Genomic DNA, 19639 nt, shown 5'->3' on the forward strand with positions numbered 1-19639 from the left:
CACTGAGAGGAGCCTAGCATGGAATGTGGGGGGAGGTGATGTTGGCGCAGGCAAAATATTCCAAAAGATGATCTTTTTTCTAAGGCTGCTGCTATTATTATTATAAAGGAAGGAGGGAAGGGAGGGAGGGGGCAAACAGGAATCACAGAATGGAGAGGGAAGGAGGGAGCGAAGGTGGCAAGAAGGCAGGCAGGCAGGATTCTCTCTCTGCTCAATGGCAGAGCAGGAGGTCCCAGGTTGAATCCACCTTGGCTGGATTGCCATCGTGACACCAGGAAGGAGAGGGAATCTGCCCACCCAGAGCTGCTGAGAGGCAGTCGGTAGAGCATGTGGCTCTTGATCTCAGGGTTGTGGGTTCAAGCCCCGGGTTGGGCGAAAGGTGAAGAAGAAGAAGAAGAGTTTGGGTTTGATATCCCGCTTTATCACTACCCAAAGGAGTCTCAAAGCGGCTCACATTCTCCTTTCCCTTCCTCCCCCACAACAAACACTCTGTGAGGTGAGTGGGGCTGAGAGACTTCAAAGAAGTGTGACTGGCCCAAGGTCACCCAGCAGCTGCATGTGGAGGAGCGGGGAAGCGAACCCGGTTCCCCAGATTACAAGTCCACCGCTCTTAACCACTACACCACACTGCATTGCAGCGGCTTGGACTAGGTGGCTCTCACAGCCCCTTCCAACTCTACAATTCTATGAAACGGAAATTTATTGCTTGTATTATGCCTAGAGACAGAGGGGTGAGAACCGCTGGGCCATAGTGATGCTTTGGGGCTGAGAGCAGGGCAGAGAGCTGATGGTTGCAGAGAACAGGAGATATCTGAGACCACATAACACCGGTCCTGAAAGACCTACATACATTGGCTCCCAGTACGTTTCCGAGCACAATTCAAAGTGTTGGTGGTGACATTTAAAGCCCTAAAATGCCTTGGCGCAGTATACCTGAAGGAGCGTCTCCACCCCCATCGTCCAGCCTGGACACTGAGGTCCATCTCTGAGGGCCTTCTGGCGGTTAACTCCCTGCAAGAAGTGAGGTTACAGGGAACCAGGCAGAGGGCCTTCTCGGTGGTGGCGCCTGCCCTGTGGAACGCCCTTCCGTCAGATGTCAAGGAAACAAACAACTATCTGACTTTTACAAGACACCTGAAGGCAGCCCTCTTTAGGGAAGCTTTTAGTGTTTGATATTTTATCATGTTTTTTATATTCTGTTGGGGGCCTCCCAGAGTGGCTGGGAAACCCAGCCAGATGGGCAGGGTATAAATAAGTTGTTGTTGTTGTTGTTGTTGTTGTTTTATTGACAGTGATGTCTCCGGTCCCAATGTAAGGATGTGGGAAGCAGGAAAGAGAGTGGACTTGATAACTGAGGCATAACAAAACCAAAACAATTCTGCTTGACATTCCAACCCGTTAGGGCAGCCTTTCTCAACCTGTGGGTCCCCAGATGTTGTTGAACTACAACTCCCATCACCCCTAGCTAGCAAGGCCAGAGCTCAGGGATGATGGGAGCTGTAGTCCGACAACATCTGGGGACCCACAGGTTGAGAACCGCTGGGTTAGGGGCTATGCCTTGGTTGCCCTGATGCAGCAGCCTTCCCAGCAAGTGAGGCCCAGAAAAACCCTTGCCTGGGACCCTAGAGAGGGGCTTTCAGACAGTGTTGACAATACTGTGCTATATGGACCCAGCGCTCTGGCTCTCTGTGTCTTCCATCGGTCTTCCAGGTAAGGTAAGACCAGCCAGTTTTGCTTTGGGGAAATTCTGGCCCATGGGGCACTGCTGGGGGCGGGGCGATTCCAGGCCACCTGTGATGGCCTGGGATTCGGATGCTGAACCCGAGGGATTCCAGCCTGCACAGGATTCCCCGCCTCCAGAACCAGCTGAGCCGGGGCTGGGGCATGAGCCTGAAGGGTCCTCACCTGTGCTGGGTCCTCAGGTGAGTCTGCTCTGGCTCCTGAGGTGATGGAGGACCTATTGACTGCAGGTGCTCCACTCCCAGCCCTGTCAGGGGAAGCTGAGGTTGCCTCTGGGTCCGGTAACCCTCCAGCCTCTCCTGAGCTGCAGAGGCTCAGGGCAGAGAGGCGGAGGGAACTAAGTTCCCGCAGGAGGAGTGCTCACCTCCAGGCCAGGAGAGGCGAGTCACCTGAGGATTGGGGCTGCTCTATGCCTCGGGGCAGATAAAAGCCATCCAGCCCCAGTCCCAAGTTGCGGGAGCAACTTTGTTGGTTGTCAGTTCCTTCCTGAACCCTGTCCTGCCGTCCTGCCGGAGCTCCTGACCTCACCCGACTCCCCGCCTTGGACCCAGCTACAGCTTTTACGGACTGCCTCCATACTGCACCTTCGACCTCGGACTGGACTCAGACCTCACCTCTCGGTTAGCCCTTGGGACCAGCACACCACCAAAGCAGGCATTTCAAGGTGCCACAACTGGCTCTCGTGGGATTCACCAAAGTCCCTTTAGCCCTTTAGAATCATAGAATCATAGAGTTGGAAGAGACCACAAGGGCCATCGAGTCCAACCCCCTGCCAAGCAGGAAACACCATCAGAGCACTCCTGACATATGGTTGTCAAGCCTCTGCTTAAAGACCTCCAAAGTAGGAGACTCCACCACACTCCTTGGCAGCAAATTCCACTGTCAAACAGCTCTTACTGTCAGGAAGTTCTTCCTCATGTTTAGGTGGAATCTTCTTTCTTGTAGTTTGGATCCATTGCTCCGTGTACGCTTCTCTGGAGCAGCAGAAAACAACCTTTCTCCCTCCTCTATGTGACATCCTTTTATATATTTGAACATGGCTATCATATCACCCCTTAACCTCCTCTTCTCCAGGCTAAACATGCCCAGCTCCCTTAGCCGTTCCTCATAAGGCATCGTTTCCAGGCCTTTGACCATTTTGGTTGCCCTCCTCTGGACACGTTCCAGTTTGTCAGTGTCCTTCTTGAACTGTGGTGCCCAGAACTGGACACAGTACTCCAGGTGAGGTCTGACCAGAGCAGAATACAGTGGCACTATTACTTCCCTTGATCTAGATGCTATACTCCTATTGATGCAGCCCAGAATTGCACACGTGTGATTCAGCTGCTGGGGTTTGCACCAACCTCTCTGCACCCCGGTCGGTGGCAAGGGGCCAGGAGGAGCAGGTGAGCCTGGCGGATGTTGGGGCAGCAACTGTTTGGCATAAGCGCAGCAGCAGCTGCTTCTGTTACCACGCAGTGTGTTTGTGAAAGCAAATAAAACTCACCCTGCCAGGCCCCGGACCACCCGCTCCCTCTCTTATCTGGCGGGAGCCATGAGAGGGGCTACAGGAGACGTCGGGGCTGAGCCTCTGTTATGGAGTCTGTAGCCAAAGAGGATTACGACAGGCCACTTGTCAATCGCAGGTGCGCCAAAGCGTGGGTTCTACCCAGCGTTATCCCCCCCGAAATTCATGGCCATGGCGAACTTAGGCCTTCTGGTTTCAATGTGGTTTCTTCCCACCTTGGATCAAATCTATGCTTCCAGGTGTCATAAGAAAGCTGCAGAGATAGCGCAGGATAGTGTGCACCCCGGAAATGATCTCTTTCAGCTTCTGCCTTCTGGAAGAAGGTAAAGGGACCCCTGACCATTAGGTCCAGTCGTGGCTGATTCTGCGGTTGCAGCGCTCATCTCGCTTTACTGGCCGAGGGAGCCAGCGTACAGCTTCCGGGTCATGTGGCCAGCAGGACTAAGCCGCTTCTGGTGAACCAGAGCAGCGCACGGAAACGCCATCTACCTTCCAGCCAGAGCGGTACCTATTGATCTACTTGCACTTTGAGGTGCTTTCAAACTGCTAGGTTGGCAGGAGCTGGGACAGAGCAATGGGAGCTCACCCTGTCAAAGTGCAAGTACATAACTCCCAGTTGAGCGGGAAGGTAAAAGGCGATTCCATGCACTGCTCTGGTTCACCAGAAGTGGCTTGGTCATGCTGGCCACATGACCCGGAGCCACCTCTGGCGAACCAGAGCAGCGCACAGAAACGCCGTTTACCTTCCCGCCGGAGCGGTACCTATTTAACTACTTGCACTTTGATGTGCTTTTGAACTGCTAGGTTGGCAGGAGCAGGGACCGAGCAACAGGAGCTCACTCCATTGCAGGGATTCGAACTGCCGAATGGTGAATGGTGTTCTAGGCTGCATCAACAGAAGTCTTGTGTCAAGGGGAGTTAAGAAGGTAAAGGTAAAGAGACCCCTGACCATTAGCGCCAGTTGTGGCCGACTCTGGGGTTGCAGCGCTCATCTCGCTTTACTGGCCGAGGGAGCCGACGTACAGCTTCCAGGTCATGTGGCCAGCATGACTAAGCCGCTTCTGGCGAAATCAGAGCAGCGCACGGAAACGCCGTCTACCTTCCAGCCGGAGCGGTACCTATTGATCTACTTGCACTTTGAGGTGCTTTCAAACTGCTAGGTTGGCAGGAGCAGGGACTGAGCAACGGGAGCTCACCCCATCAAAGTGCAAGTAGATAACTCCCACTTCAGCGGGAAGATAAAAGGCGATTCTATGCACTGCTCTGGTTCACCAGAAGTGGCTTGGTCATGCTGGCCACATGACCCGGAGTTTGTACGCCGGCTCCCTCGGCCAATAAAGCGAGATGAGCGCCGCAATCCCAGAGTTGGCCACGACTGGACCTAATGGTCAGGGGTCCCTTTACCTTTAGTTCAACCGCTGCAATGCAGGAATTTTTTCCCTAACGCGGGGCTCGAACAGTATTTGCAAACATTTGCAAGTATTTACTCCTTGACCATCCTACAAGACTGCTTGCATCTCCCATCACTTTAGAGTGATTTGCCCAAGGCCAAGCAATGGTGTGGCTCAGGCTATGTTGGGGTGAGGGGATTTTAGTCCTGCGACAGCTCTGAACCTCATTCTCTTTCTCTCCCCAAGGACAGGCGCTCAGGAGACAAGAGCCCCCGTGGCTTGCGAGAAAGGGGACCGAGTGTGGCGTCCTTATTTTTAGCCTGTCAATCCAAATAGATTGCATTTGGCTCCCGCACCTGCCAAAACAGGTGTAGCGGCTCCTCCGGACGGCAGCGTGCCAGTTTAGATATTTCCTTCCTGACTGAGCCGTGGGTCTGATCCTTCTCCACCCGCAGCCTCTCTCTCTGTCTCTCCCCCCCCCCCTGAATTATGGACACATTTTCCAATGTAAAGTGATATCAAAGAGACAAGGGAGGCAGGTGGAGGCAGCGCTAGCAAAGGGGGATGTCTGTATTAAACTGACAGCGATGAGACAAGAACACAGGAGAAGAAATAGAAGATGTTATTTCCTCCCTCTCCCCCCACACCCCCACCTCGCAGCGTTACACAAATACAGAAAATACAGACAAGCTTTGCTCTAATGAATGCACGGCTGGGAAACAGCAGGAGAACTCTGCCCCCTTGTGGCAACTTGGCTCTTTCTCATTTCACTGGGAATTCTAGTTTCCTATCTCTCTCTCTCTCTGTTTCGAGGTGTTCACTTAAACAGGTAACGAGAGCCGAAAATGGAAGAGTTACGGCTGTCCACACCTCGACCCAGCTTCTATTCCACTGGTTTTCCTCTGTAAATCATATGTACCTAACCGGACCCTGAGGTCATCTTCTGCGGCCCTCCTTCGTGTGCCTCCTCCTCAAGAGGTCCGGAGAACGGGGCCTTCTCTGCAGTGGCTCCCCGTCCGTGGAAGGCTCTCCCCAGGGAAGTTTGCCTGGCGCCTTCATTATACTGAGGTCCAGCACCGAGGGTCTTCTGGAGGTTCTCTCGCTGCGAGAAGCGAGGTTACAGGGAACCAGGCAGAGGTGAGCTCCCGTTGCTCAGTCCCAGCGGCTTAGTCATGCTGGCCACATGAGCCGGAAGCTGTCTGCTGACAAACGCCAGCTCCCTCGGCCAATAAAGCGAGATGAGCACCGCAACCCCAGAGTCAGCCACGACTGGACCTAATGGTCAGGGGTCCCTTTACCTTTAGACTAAAAGCCAAAGGTGTTTAGGTATAACACCAGTTGATACAGGATGGGGGAAATTGGGGAGGGGGGTGACTCCCTGTTGTCACAGAACAAATTCAGCAAACAGAAACCAAGAACAGTGGAACCTCGGTTTTCAAACATAATCCATTCCAGAAGACCGCTCGACTTCCAAAACGTTTGAAAACCGAGGCACAAAGGGCGGTCTGCAATTTCAAAGGAGAAATTTGGGCGGGGGGGGGGACTCAGCAGAAGCCATTTGACTTCCGAGGCGCGTTCGAAAACGGAAGCAATTGCGTTAGTGTTTTCGGAGTTCAAAAACCAAAACATTTGGCTTCCAAGACATTCGAAAACCAAGGTACCACTGTAACTGGATTGCAGGACTTCGAACTCCACGGTTTTATGAATGATTCTTTAAACCTCTATATCAGATCGCCAACTCTTTTATTTTGTCCCTGATAAAGGAGAACCCCTTTGCCAGTCTGAACGCCCGTGTGTTCCAGCTACGCACCCTTTCATTTAGAACCGACTTCCCCCTTCCCTTGCAAATTTGAATTGCCTTCCAGGTTTAGAAGTTTGAATTGGTCAAATGGGATGTGGTCTAGCTGTGGCTAAAAGATTAATATATACTCAGAAGCTCGGGGAAGTAGCTCACACAGAGAGCGCTGGTAAGCCCTCTCTCTCTCAGCTCAGTTTCATCCAAAGATTCCCTTCTTAATCTCGCCTTTAATCCGCCATAAACCTCCGGTTTTAATCCGTTTAAACGCGACTGCTCCAAATTAGTTTTGCTTTCCGCTCTTTCTCTTTTCTGCAATGTGTAGCTCAGGGGCTCTCGGCTAGTCGGGGAGGCAGCAACATCGACACAAGACATCTGAAGCACGGCCGAAGGGCGAGACTTTTTTATTCGAAGAATCTTGGGAACTGTAGTTTATCCGCCCCCCGCAGAGCTACAAATTGCAGCACCTTTAGCAAGCAACAGTTCCCAGGATTCCATGGGAGAAGCCACGTGCTTTAAATGTACTGTGTAAATGTCAGTCTTTCCCAGTTCCTAATGGAGATGCTAGGGACCAGGGTGGCGCTGTGGGTAAAAGCCTCAGCACCTAGGACTTGCCGATCGAAAGGTCGGCGGTTCGAATCCCCGCGGCAGGGTGTGCTCTCGTCGCTCGGTCCCAGCGCCTGCCAACCTAGCAGTTCGAAAGCACCTCCGGGTGCAAGTAGATAAATAGGGACCGCTTACTAGCGGGAAGGTAAACGGCGTTCTGTGTGCTGCGCTGGCTTGCCAGAGCAGCTTCGTCATGCTGGCCACGTGACTCGGAAGTGTCTGCGGACAGCGCTGGCTCCCGGCCTATAGAGTGAGATGAGTGCACAACCCTAGAGTCTGGCAAGACTGGCCCCTACGGGCAGGGGTACCTTTACCTTTACCTTAATGGAGATGCTAGGGCATGTGTAGGCAAACTAAGGCCCGGGGGCTGGGTCTTGCCCAATCGGCTTCTAAATCCGGCCCGTGGGCGGTCCGGAAATCAGCATGTTTTTACATGAGTAGAATGTGTCCTTTTATTTAAAATGCATCTCTGGGTTATTAGTGGGGCGTAGGAATTTGTTAATTCCCCCCCCCCAAAAAAAAATAGTCCAGCCCCCCACAAGGTCTGAGGAACAGTGGATCGGCCCCCTGCTGAAAAAGTGTGCTGACCCCTGTGTTAGAGGCATGAATTTCTGCATGCACAGCAAATATCCACATTGGGGGGGTCTGGCAAAGCATGTACTCTGTACCCCAGCCAAGACCGGGCTCTAAAAAACAAGATTAAAATACATTAAAATGCAGCCTCATTTCAGCAGAAACTCAAAAACATTTTGGGGGATGAAAACGTCAAGTCTTCACCAAGGCTAACTATCCAGACTGGTCCTACATGGGCCAGAAAAAAAGCCAGGGAAGTCCCCAAATAGGAGTTCCATCACAGAAGGAGAAATAAGAAGGAAAGAGGGGAAGGGGATGAAGTTAATTCCAAGCCAAAGGCCAGGCGGAATAGCTCTGTCTTACAGGCCCTGCGGAAGGAAGTTAAATCCTGCAGGGCCCTGGTCTCATGGGACAGGGCATTCCACCAGGTTGGAGCCATCACTGAGAAGGCCCTGGTGGAGGATAATCTAACTTCCTTAGGGCCCGGGACCACTAGGGTGTTGCTATTTATGGACCTTAAGGTCCTCTATGGGGCATACCATGAGAGGTACGAGGGTCCTAGGCCGTGAAAGGCTTTAAAGGTCAAAACCAGCACCTTAAATCTGACCCTGTACTCCACTGGGAGCCAGTGCAGCTTGAAAAGCACTGGGTGAATATGCTCCCATGGCAGAGACCCCATGAGGAGCCTCGCTGCAGCATTCTGCACCCGCTGGAGTTTCTGGGACAGCTTCAAGGGCAGCCCCGCGTAGAGCGAATTACAGTAGTCAAGCCTGGAGGTGACCATCTGTGATCACTGTGGCCAGGTCGGGGCGGGACCTTCTTCTTAAAAAAATAACACCCCAAAAAATAAACAGTAAGATTCCAGTCCTCATGCTTCTGGCTAAACACTGAATTAAATTGTAATGCAACTTGGTGGTAGACAAGGGGGTGGCGTTCAAAATTAGCAGGAAAGCTGCTAATTTACCTCTCAGGTCCTAATTTCAAAGTACTGGATGAGACAGCTTCCCTCCACGGGAGGGTGGTTGAAGAGACTTTGTCCAACAACGCTAACGAAGAGATTTTAGGAAGAGCTATAAATGGAACTGCTTGGAACAATGGTGCTTTAAAAAAAAAGAAGAAGAAGAAGAGATTTCCTGCTCTAATAGAATTAAAACCCCGGGAATCCAAGACAGGAAGTCCTGGTGATTGTTTAAGTTGCACAGCTTGACCCGGGCTGATCTTGGAGGCTGCATGAGGACTCGTGGCGCGAGATGTGCCGACTCTTAGGAGTTCCTAACATTTGCTTGCACTTCTGCAACTTCCTTTTTACATCTGAAAAAGCCATATATAAATGCTGTGCCTCCTTCTGGAAAGCTGGTGCCAAATGTCTGGCTCTGCTTTGCTTTGATGGTGACACAGAAACTACAACTAATTCAGAATGCGGCAGCTAGACTGGGGACTGGGAGCAGCCGCTGAGACCATATAACACCGGCCCTGAAAATCCTACATTGGCTTCCAGTACGCTTCCGAGCACAATTCAAAGTGTTGGTGCTGACCTTTAAAACCCTAAACGGCCTCGCAAGACGAAATTAATTCGTTCTGCAAGTCTTTTCGTCTTGCGATGTTTTTCATCTTGCGAAGCACGGTCCGTCGCAACTGCGCCTCTTCAAGCGGCTTTAAGAAAAAAGCGAACAAACTCACAAGACGTTTCCGTCTTGCGAAGCAAGCCCATAGGGAAATTCGTCTAGCGAAGCAACGCAAAAACCGAAAAACCCTTTCGTCTAGCGAGTTTTTCGTTTTGCGAGGCATTCGTCTTGCAGGGCACCGCTGTATACCTGAAGAAGTGTCTCCACCCCCATCGTCCAGCCCGGACACTGAGGTCCAGCGCCGAGGGCCTTCTGGCAGTTCCCTCCCTGCGAGAAGTGAGGTTGCAGGGAACCAGGCAGAGGGCCTTCTCGGTGGTGGCTCCCTCCCATCAGATGTCAAGGAAATAAACAACTATCTGACTTTTAGAAGACATCTGAAGGCGGTCCAAGCGGGAGATAACCAGAGCAGGCACCACTCTGATGAGACAGTCTGCGAGCAGTAAGGGGGTAGGCAATCTAAGGCCCCAGGGGCCGGATGCAGCCCAATCGCCTTCTAAATCCAGCCTGTGGACGGTCCGGGAATCAGCGTGTTTTTACAGGAGTAGAATGTGTCCTTTTATTTAAAATGCATCTCTGGGTTATTTGTGGGGCCTGCCTGGTCTTTTGACATGAGTAGAATGTGTGCTTTTATTTAAAATGCATCTCTGGGTTATTTGTGGCGCATAGGAATTCATTCATTTTTCCCCCAAAATATAGTCCAGCCCACCACATGGTCTGAGGGACGGAGGACCACCCCACAGCTGAAAAAGGTTGCTGACCCTGGTCTAGCTGCCACATTCTGGATTAGTTGTAGTTTCTGAGTCACCTTCAAACGTAGCCCCACGTAAAGTGCATTGCAGTAGTCCAAGCAGGAGATAACTAGAGCATGCACCACTCTGGCAAGACAGTCTGCAGGCAGGGAGGGTCTCAGCCTGCGTACCAGGTGGAGCTGGTAGACAGCTGCCCTGGACACAGAATTGCCCTGCGCCTCCATGGACAGCTGTGAGTCCAAAATGACTCCCAGGCTGCACACCTGGTCCTTCAGGGGCACAGTGACCCCATTCAGGACCAGGAAGTCCTTCTAAGCTTCCTGGGCTTGGAAAAGGAGGCTCCAGGGGAACATTTAGGGAATTAGTCTTGTGTCCATATCCACTGACCATTGGTGCTGTCCAGCCCTGGACCGCCTGCTTCAGAGGGTGCTTAGATCTCGGAATATCACTCAACAAGCGGCTCAACAGCCACAGCAGGCACTGTAAGCCCCAAAAAGTTTAACTGCAACCCAAAAGGCACACTTCCCCATTCTCATCCGAGACAGAGGAATGCCAGCGAAAATCTATGGATTGTTTGTCTGAAGCTGGGTCCTTGGAGCCCAAATGGCACAAGCTGAGGCCGAGGGATAAATCCGACCATGAAGAGAGAATATTATGAAAATGATATACAGGTGGTACATGACCCCAGTCAAGCTTGCAAAAATCTATCATTTGCCCGATAATAAATGTTGGAAATATAAAGAAACTGAAGGTACATTCTTTCACCCTTGGTGGACGTGCCCAAGGATTAAGGCTTTCTGGGAGATGATCTATAATGAAATGAAAAAGGTATTCAAATATACCTTCTTGAAGAAACCAGAGGCCTTTCTCCTGGGCATAGTTGGCCAATTGGTGCCAAAGAAGGATAGAACTTTCTTTATGTATGCCACAACAGCAGCAAGAATACTTATCGCAAAATATTGGAAGACACAAGATTTACCCACTTTGGAAGAATGGTAGATGAAGGTGATGGACTATATGGAACTGGCGGAAATGACTGGCAGAATCCGAGACCAGGGAGAAGAGTCGGTGGAAGAAGATTGGAAGAAATTTAAAAACTATTTACAGAAATACTGCACAATTAATGAATGTTAGAATGATGTTGGATTGAAGTTAAGTGGTTTTTAGCAGCAATGTTATAAAGGAATATGTAAAAATGGATTGTTAACAGGTGATAATTTAAAGTTATAATATATTAAGATAAAAGAGGGAAAGGAATTGCTGAACTAAGTAATTGAACTGGAATACAAAAAAGGGAGGTGTGAGGAGGTCAGGGAAACAAGCAAATGAAAGATAAGATATGGAAAGACTGATTTGTTTTTAACTGTTTTTACTTTGTATTTTCATTTTTGTTCTTTTTCTTTTCTTTTACTTTTTTCTCTTATTTTTGTAATATGCTGAAACTTTAATAAATATCTTATATTTAAAAAAAAGATAAATCTGACCGTGTTCAAAATTCACGTGGATTTGTAGAGCTGGAAGGAGTCCCAAGGGTCATCTAGTCCAACCCCCTGCAACGCCAAATAATTCCTGGCATCCAACCTCCTGATAAAAACACCTGCAGTTGTGAAGCTGAGCCCACCAGATTTGCAAACCGATAGCTGAACTGAAACACAGTCACGTTCAGAAATCTGCACTTCTCTGATTGCGGCAATGAGGTTTTCCAGACAAGTCATGTGTGCAAGAATCCATATACTGTACTAGGTAAAGCGTGCCTAAGAGTGCATATATTAGTGAAAATAACCCACGAGATTCATCCTTATTAGGGGAAACAGCCTTGCAAAGATGTTCATTTTGGAGAGAATAGCATTCAGAGATGTGCACATTAGGGTGAATTCGCATTGAGATGCCGGCAAATTTTCACAGAATCATAGAATCATAGAGTTGGAATAGACCGCAAGGGCCATTGAGTCCAACCCCCTGCCAAGCAGGAAACACCATCAGAGCACTCCTGACATATGGTTGTCAAGCCTCTGCTTAAAGACCTCCAAAGTAGGAGACTCCACCACACTCCTTGGCAGCAAATTCCACTGCCGAACAGCTCTTACTGTCAGGAAGTTCTTCCTAATGTTTAGGTGGAATCTTCTTTCTTGTAGTTTGGATCCATTGCTCCGTGTCCGCTTCTCTGGATCAGCAGAAAACAACCTTTCTCCCTCCTCTATGTGACCTCCTTTTCTATATTTGAACATGGCTATCATATCACCCCTTAACCTCCTCTTCTCCAGGCTAAACATGCCCAGCTCCCTTAGCCGTTCCTCATAAGGCATCGTTTCCAGGCCTTTGACCATTTTGGTTGCCCTCCTCTGGACACGTTCCAGTTTGTCAGTGTCCTTCTTGAACTGTGGTGCCCAGAACTGGACACAGTACTCCAGGTGAGGTCTGACCAGAGCAGAATACAGTGGCACTATTTTCATTAGGGCTTCTCTCTTATTGTAAACTGATAAGGAAATGTGGAATAAAAGGTGAACAAAAATGCATATACTGGGCTAAAAGCATGCATAGGAATGAATATAACACTCAGTATAGCATTATATTAGGGGGAAATACTTTTTTTTAAAAAAAAAGTATACATTCAGCAGATTTGCAGCAGCCGGAAAGTTCTGCAAGACCGCCATCTGCTGGCAAGAAATGAGTTAGGCCAATTTGCTCACAAGATGTGCTTAAAGTTTCAGGAAGCTAAGTTGAATGCAATGAGGCTCCCTCATGAGGAGACACATACAGTGGTACCTCGGGTTAAGTACTTAATTTGTTCCGGAGGTCCGTACTTAACCTGAAACTGTTCTTAACCTGAAGCACTTTTGCTAATGGGGCCTCCTGCTGCCACCGCGCTGCCGGAGCACGATTTCTGTTCTCATCCTGAAGCAAAGTTCTTAACCTGAAGCACTATTTCTGGGTTAGCGGAGTCTGTAACCTGAAGCGTCTGTAACCCGAGGTACCACTGTATAGGATTATTCTATGGAGAATGAGAACATTGTGGCTCTGCTTCACCTCCCCTGAGAGAAGCAGGATAATGATGATGATGATTAATTTATACCCCACCCATCTGACTGGGTTTCCCCAGCCACTCTGGATGCCTTCCATCCAAAGTTTAAAATACAATAATTCATCAAATATTAAAAGCTTCCCTAAACAGGGCTGCCTTCAGATGCCTTCTAAAAGTCAGATACTTGTTTATTTCCTTGACATCTGAAGGGAGGGCGTTCCACAGGGCAGGTGCCACCACCGAGAAGGCCCTCTGCCTGGTTCCCTGTAGTCTCACTTCTCACAAGGAGGGAACCGCCAGAAGACCCTCAGAACTGGACCTCAGTGTCCGGGCTGGACGATGGGGGTGGAGACGCTCCTTCAGGTATACTAGGCCATTTAGGACTTTAAAGGTCAGCACCAACACTTTGAATTCTGCTCGGAAACATACTGGAAGCCAATGTAAGTCTTTCAGGACTGGTGTTATGTGGTCTCGGCGGCCGCTCCCAGTCACCAGTCTAGCTGCCGCAATCTGGGTTAGTTGTAGTTTCCGAGTCACCTTCAAAGGTAGCCCCACGTAGAGCGCATTGCGTAGTCCAAGCGGGAGATAACCAGAGAATAGGGCCCAGTAGTTATGAATCGAAAGGTTGCGTCTCATTTGTGAAACATTTTATGTTGGCATCAAACCATAAGTCATATGCACTTAGCCATGAGTCTGTTAAAATATGGCCTCATCTGACAAACACCAACAAAAGGGGCAAATAACCTGAAGTAAATAAGCATGATTTATTCAGGAAACTGTGGGTCAGCTCCAAAGGCCTTCTGGCAGTTCCCTCCCTGCAAGAAGTGAGGTTAGAGGGAATCAGGCAGAGGGCCTTCTCGGTGGTGGCGCCTGCCCTGTGGAACGCCCTCCCATCAGATGTCAAGGAGATAAGTAACTATACAGCCTTTAGAAGACATCTGAAGGCAGCTAGACATAGAAGCTTTTAATGTTTGGCACTTTATTGTGCTTTTTCATTTGTTGGAAGCTGCCGAGAGTGGCTGGGGCAAAACAGTCAGATGGGTGGCAGATAAATGAATAAATAGAGACCTCTTGAATCTTTCTGGCCTGGCTGCTGAAGACCTCTGGAGGGACGAGAAGAAACTTTGCTCACGTCTTGCCCATTGACAGAAAATGTCGGTAATGCACACAGGCGGTGTGCCAACAACAACAACAACAACAACAAATCCATTTATTGTGAGGACCATGCCTGTACACAAACATCAACACAACAATAGTAAAGAATATTAAAATTCAGTAGATACTATGCCAACAAAACCTTCATCCCACAAAATAGAAAGAGAGGGAAAACAAGCAACGAGTTAAACAGACGATGAAGGGGTCTTTACATTGTCATCCATAAATCTTTCCCTGGCTTTCATGGCCTTCATCACAAAAACCGCTACCACATGGGTAATACGTGGGTTTGCATCAACTAACAAGAATTTTACTCTATCTTCAGGATTAGTTATAGAGTTGGGTATAATTTGCAGCAATGCGTCTCTAAAGCCCGAGTAGATGGGGCAATAGAGGAGGTAATGTGTAAGATCCTCTTTAGTTGTCATAAGACAAGGACATAAACGATGTTCTACTGGGGTTTTTGTGAATCTACCGGTCAGATATGCAGCTGGCAATGTTTGAAACCGTGCCATAGTGAAAGCTCTCCATGTGCCAACAATTCTCCATGTTAGCCTTGAGCAAACAGATGCCGTTGCCTCTTCTGTGTCTTAAAAGGGATGGGCACTGATGTCACAAACGTCTGCTTCCTTCTCCACCCTGCAAGCGAAACTTAGGGGAGGGTCAGAGCTCAGTGGCAGAGAACTGCTCTGCATGCAAAGGTCCCAAAGTTCAACCCCCCCACCCTCTCCAAACACCCTGGCCTGGAACGCAGTTTATTTGCCAAAGGAAAAGGAAAGCTCTGTTGAATAAGGTTCAGGAGTAAACCCTACACAAATCTGGAATGGGGTGCTCTGGTTATTTCCCGCTTGGACTGCCTTCAGATGTCTTTCAAAAGTCAGATAGTTCTTTATTTCCTTGACATCTGATGGGAGGGCGTTCCACAGGGCAGGTGCCACCACCAAGAAGGCCCTCTGCCTGGTTCCCTGAACCTCACTTCTTGCAGGGAGGGAACTGCCAGAAGGTCCTTGGAGCTGGACATCGGTGCCTGGGCTGGATGATGGGGGTGGAGACACTCCTTCAGGTCTACTGGGCCGAGGCCGTTTAGGGCTTTAAAGGTCAGCACCAACACTTTGAATTGTGCTCGGAAACGTACTGGGAGCCAATGTAGGTCTTTCAAGACCAGTGTTATGTGGTCTCTGCGGTCGCTCCCAGTCACCAGTCTAGCTGCCGCATTCTGGATTAGTTGTAGTTTCCGGGTCACCTTCAAAGGTAGCCCCACGTAGAGCGCATTGCAGTAGTCCAAGCGGGAGATAACCAGAGCATGCACCACTCTGGAGAGACAGTCCACGGGCAGGGAGGGTCTCATCCTGCGTAGCAGGTGGAGCTGGTAGACAGCTGCCCTGGACTGCAGAATTGACCTGTGCCTCCATGGACAGCTGTGAGTCCAAAGTGCCTCCCAGGCTGCGCACCTGGTCCTTCGGGGGCACAGTCACCCCATTCAGGACCAAAGGGTTTCAAAGGTCAGCACCAACACTTTGAATTGTGCTCGGAAACGTACTGGGAGCCAATGTAGGTCTTTCAGGACCTTGCATACCTCCTTCCAGCAACTCCTGCCACCAAGCTGTTGCCAAACGTCTTGTTCTGCTTTTCCTTGGACCACACTGGCAAAGCCGAGAGCGGGGCCTTGTCGTCTGGGCAGCCTAGGTGCTCCAGACACACAGCCCAGGCTTGCGCCCTCTGTGCTGCTAACACAGCAAAAAACAACACAGGGGGCAGCAGTTATGAGTTACCGGTCTCTGCAGCCTCAGCAGACAGCGGCGTAGCGTAGGTTGTCAGCACCCGGGGCAAGGCAAGTAATTTGCGCCCCCTAACCCCCTAACCTGCCGCTGCTGCCAGCTTCTTCTTGCTGCTGCCTGGGCTGGTCTGGTGTGGTTCTCTCCCGCACTCAGCGCTGCGCTGGGCGGCTGCTGCACTGTCCCTCCCCCAGATAGTCCCTCGCTCTCTCTCCGCAACGCACGCCTGGCACCCTCCCCCTCCACAGTGGGCGGGGACCCAGCGGCTCGGATCGGATTCGCACAGCCAGCACTGCAGTGAGAGAGAGAGAGTGAGCCAGGTAGGGGCAGAGAGCTGCGAGTGCGAGCGCCCCCCCCCCAGATGTTGCGCCCGGTGCGGCCGGCCCCCCCTGCAGCCCCCACGCTACGCCACTGTCAGCAGATGTTGTGATTCGCCAGCGGTTTGACTTCACCATTGCAGGCACACTCCATTGTCTTTCGAGGCAGCCAACATCAAGATATACTGTATTTTTTTGCTCTATAAGACTCACTTTTGCCCTCCTAAAAAGTAAGAGGAAATGTGTGTGCGTCTTAAGGAGCGAATGCAGGCTGCGCAGCTATCCCAGAAGCCAGAACAGCAAGAGGGATTGCTGCTTTCACTGCACAGCGATCGCTCTTGCTGCTCTGGCTTCTGAGATTCAGAATATATTTTTTTCCTTGTTTTCCTCCTCCAAAAACTAGGTGCATCTTGTGGTCTGGTGCGTCTTACAGAGCGAAAAATACGGTACTTTTTGTAGAACACATGGTGCTATCCTCAAGCAACATCAGTCTTTCTTTTTTAAAAATTATTATTTTATTAGGAATTTGAACAAAACATATTATTTTAAAACATATCATCCTTAATTTTTTCCCCCAGTTCCCCTCCCTAAAACAACCTCCCTCCCCTCCCCCACGACTTCCCTCAGCTCCAATCTCTGGTTTCTCTACAAATACTATTCTCTGCACGTTACAAAATTGTATAAATCCTTCATTTATCTGACTGGTTATTGTCAATAAACGTTTGTGAGTGTTTATTCAAAGCCTGCGAAAGGAGTCCAGTTCACTTTGCTGCTTCTTTCAATACTTCGTAAAGGGTTCCCGTTCATCTTTAAAGTCACAGTAATCCTTGTCCCGTAGCTGATATCTCAATTTTGCCAGTTCTGCGCAGTCCATCAGTTTCTCTTGCTATAGTTCTTTAGTCAAGCAGCATCAGTCTTGGTGCTTTCCCTTCAGGAAATTCGGGTTTACCTGATACGGTGTTAAACGTTGGGGGAACTGGGCTCCAAAACGCTCCACTGTCAGCCTTCGGGGAATCGTACCCCTGCCATGGTGGGGTGCCGAGAAGCAGAGAAACAAGAAGAGTTCTTACCATGTAGTTTGTTCAATATTCACAGAGAGAGAGAAAGGAATGCGGTCTCTCTTAGATAATGGCATTGCTCCATGTAAAGTCCCACCCACCCCTCCATCTCTCCTATTCTGCGTCATCCCTGCGCCGGCTGATCTGTGCTTTCTGCCTCTGAGCTTTCTGTTCTCCTACTCTCAATACACGCCGGGTCCTGGGAGAGGGGGGGTCTGGCATGCTTTCCAAGGAGACTGAGTCTGTCCACTGTCTCTCCCTGGTACTTCTTCTTGTTGGTGTTCCTCCCCCAATATTTCCCAGCTTCTCCCCTCTGCAGCCTCTGAACTGTGACCTTCTGCAAACCACTGTTCTAAATCTATACTGTCTTCCTCTTCTCTTATTTTGTGTTTTTGTCTTTGAGGCTTTGTCGGTTCATTTGTTTTTGTGACAGTGTGGAACCTAGTTCAGCTGCTGACTGATTGTGTGACTGCAGAAATGGATAAAAGCCCCCCCCCCCATCCAAACAATGACGATCATCAGTACAGGCAAGAAAAAATAATAATTTTAATTTTAATCATCTACAATACTGTCTTATTTATTTAATAGTACACTACATTGATTATTAGGGACGCGGGTGGTGCTGTGGGTTAAACCACAGAGCCTAGGACTTGCCGATCAGAAGGTTGGCGGTTCAAATCCCCGTGCCGGAGTGAGCTCCCGTTGCTTGGTCCCTGTTCCTGCCAACCTAGCAGTCCGAAAGCACGTCAAAGTGCAAGTAGATAAATAGGTACCACTCCAGCGGGAAGGTAAACGGCGTTTCCGTGCGCTGCTCTGGTTCGCCAGAAGCGGCTTAGTCATGCTGGCCACATGACCCAGAAGCTGTACGCCGGCTCCCTTGGCCAGTAAAGCGAGATGAGCGCCGCAACCCCAGAGTCGGTCACGACTGAACCTAATGGTCAGGGGTTCCTTTACCTTTACCTTACATTGATTATTGCTTTCATTTTATGGATCAATGCTCTCATTAGATAGTAAAATTCATGTTAAATTGCTGTTTTAGGGGTTGTTTTTAAAAGTCTGGAAGGGATTAATCCATTTTGCATTCCTCTCTATGGAAAAGTGCGCCTCTGTTTTGGAACGCTTTGGTTTTGGAACGGACTTCCGGAACAGATTAAGTTTGAGAACCAAGGGACCACTGCATTCCCAGAGGTATAGAAACTGAAAATGTTTTAAATGTATAAGAATGTTGTTCTTTTAAAAATGAAAAATAATTTTTTAAAGAGAGAGAGAGAAACAGGGCACAGAGCAAGGTGGGTTCTGATTCTGCAAAACTCTCCTTACAGACTAATGGAGGGATGCTGCCTCTGCGTTTGACATGAGGAGACGCCGTTCGAGGCCACAAGCACACCATCGCCCCCAGAGATTGTGCTTTCCTCTTTGCAAAGCAGGGAGGAAAAGAAAGTCTTTTTCTTCTTTCGGAGAGCAACACGTGCGAGCCAGCCGGAAAGGGGCCCCCGAGAGTGGGAGAGAGGAAGGAGCAAAGGGTCGAGGAAGGGGGGAGATAGCATCCCCAGCAAGGAAAAGGGGGGAAGGGAGAATGCAATGGAATCACAGAAAAAGGTGGAGGGAAATTGTAATGTAGCAGAACTGGGAGGCGGGGGCATAAAGAGAATTAATACATTTGCAAGCCATCGCAGAGGACCTTTTGCAGGAAAGTGGAGTGAGGAAACTGAGAAACTCCCAAAGGAGCAAACGAGATGCGAGGATTGTTCCCAGGCTTTAAAAACAAAGTCTGAATCCAGACCCTCCTGAAATCACAGGACAAGCAAAGCTGTTTAGGGAAGTTTTTAATATTTAATGCTGTATTGTTTTTAACACTCGATTGGGAGCTGCCCAGAGTGGCTGGGGAAACTCAGCCAGATGGGTGGGGTGTAAATAATAAATTATTATTACACGATAAGGATCCCGTGATCTACCAGGATCAGCTGGGGATCTACCGGTAGATCACAATCTACTGGTTGGACACCCTGATATACAGTGGTACCTCGGGTTACATACACTTCAGGTTACAGACTCCGCTAACCCAGAAATAGTACCTCGGGTTAAGAACTTTGCTTCAGGATGAGACTAGAAATCGTGCGGCGGCAGCACGAGGCCCCATTAGCTAAAGTGGTGCTTCAGGTTAAGAACAGTTCCAGGTTAAGAATGGACCTCCGGAACGAATTAAGTTCTTAACCCGAGGTACCACTGTACATTATTTACACAATAGGTTCTATCTGATTGGCTGATTCTGCTTCCTTCCTGGAGCGTGATTGGGCTGCTCCTGCAGGCCAATCAGTTGTTGCGT

Source organism: Podarcis liolepis, assembly GCF_965112155.1.
Source record: "Podarcis liolepis genome assembly, chromosome: 18".
NCBI lineage: Eukaryota > Metazoa > Chordata > Lepidosauria > Squamata > Lacertidae > Podarcis > Podarcis liolepis.